At 48.4% G+C, this 1,746-nt stretch overlaps 1 pseudogene; it reads right to left on the reverse strand.

Annotated features, from left to right (window-relative positions):
* Positions 1-724: 724 nt before the first annotated feature.
* Positions 725-1,746, reverse strand: part of LOC103078844 (pro-neuregulin-1, membrane-bound isoform-like) — a 2,769-nt pseudogene continuing 1,747 nt past the window's right edge.

Genomic DNA, 1,746 nt, shown 5'->3' on the forward strand with positions numbered 1-1,746 from the left:
GAAAAGACTATTGTGGGGTCGGCCCTGCGGGCTTTTTTTTTTTTTTTTTTTTTTGGTGGGGGCGGGGGTGTGTGTGGAAGAGAGGCAGGGACGGTGCCATGAACTTGCCATTCCTGTTCTTAGCCCATATAATGAAGAAATCAAACGGAAAAAACTGAGTAATTATTCACCATATTAAGCTGGATATTTCAGTTTAATAAATATCCTTCCCTTAGCTGTTCCCCTCACCCCACTCTCTATCTCAGCCACAACATATTTATTTTTATTTTTTCTTTTTATTCTGTTTATTTGTTAGAAATAACACATTCTGAACTGAAATGAACTTATCATCATTTCAAGTGTGTACTGGTTACAACTTAGCAAACATCCTTTTCAGGATGGGGTCATTTTATAAAGAAGATGGACTGTCCAGTGGAATGATTTTATTTTATCAATAAAAGTGAGACTTTTAAATGCCTTTATTATTATTGTACTGTATGATATAGACTATCATTTTGTATCACATTATTCAAGATAAATTTCAGAAACATCGGAGCCTCGCACACCTATGAGTATCTCAGAGCCAACTAGGCATGAACAGAGGAAGTAATACAATTGCTTTTGTTAATGTTCTCATGCAACAGGCAGAGGCAGTCAATGTTAGACCTGGTAAAGCACATCTAGCTGTAGGTGAAAGCTGAGAGAAGATGCAGCAACAAGAAAGCAGCACCGACTGAGCATGCTCCTATTCAGGCAGAGACAGGAAGGGAGTGGACGTACTGCAGAAGCTGGCCATTATGTAGTTTTGGCAGCGATCACCAGTAAACTCACTTGGGCACTTGCACAAGTATCTTGAGGGGTTTGAAAGGTCTTTCACCATGAAGCACTTGCCTAAATCCACACAGGAAGTTTTCTCCTTCTGGCACGCTTGACAAGATGGCGACAAGATGGCTGGTCCCAGTGGTAGATGTAGATGTGGATGAAGAAGGGTTTGCTCCTTCTGTTGATACTGATTTTCTAATGGGAGACTCTGAAGACACACACGTTGTCTCAGTTGAGGCTGGCATGCCCGTGATGATCTCATTTGAGTCCACAATGGTGATATTGGCAGAGGCACGGTCATTTCCTAATTTGCTGATCACTTTGCACATACATTCTCCAGAATCAGCCAGCGATGCTTTGTTAAGGCGAAGTTCTCACTTCCCTGGCCTTTTTTTGTATCTTGATGTTTTGTGGTTCGTTCTCTGGGTTTAGTTCATTCGCATTCTTGAACCATTTGAATTTGAGAGAGGAGTATTCAGAACTGGTCTCTCACCGAAGCACTAGTTTCGAATCTGCTGCAGACTCCTGACTTTTCATCTCTTCCAAACGGTGAGGCAAGGCGCACCGCTTGCACAGCACCCGGCAGACCTCCTTCTTGAGGTACCGGCCCGTCTCGAGAGGGGGAAGGATGCTCGGAAGGCGGCCGGCGCGCGGCCGCTGCTGTTGGCATCGGGCTCCATGAAGAAGACGTACCTGCTGTCCTCCTTGAGCCGCGCGCAGGAGGGAAACACGGGGTGGCCCCGGGAGCCCAGGCGCACGCTGAGCAGCGAGTCCTTCTTCAAGTTCCCGGCTTTCACCGCCCACACCTGGTGCACCTTCACCAGAAAGGGCGCCTCGTCTCCGGGCTCGGCGGCGCTGGGCGCTGGGCCCGTGGGCCAGGAGGGCACGGTCCCGGGCCCACGGCTGGCGGCTGGCCCTCGCCTCCCCGCGCCCCTGCCTCGCCCG

Source organism: Lipotes vexillifer, unplaced genomic scaffold, assembly GCF_000442215.2.
Source record: "Lipotes vexillifer unplaced genomic scaffold, Lipotes_vexillifer_v1.1 scaffold920, whole genome shotgun sequence".
Lineage (NCBI taxonomy): Eukaryota > Metazoa > Chordata > Mammalia > Artiodactyla > Lipotidae > Lipotes > Lipotes vexillifer.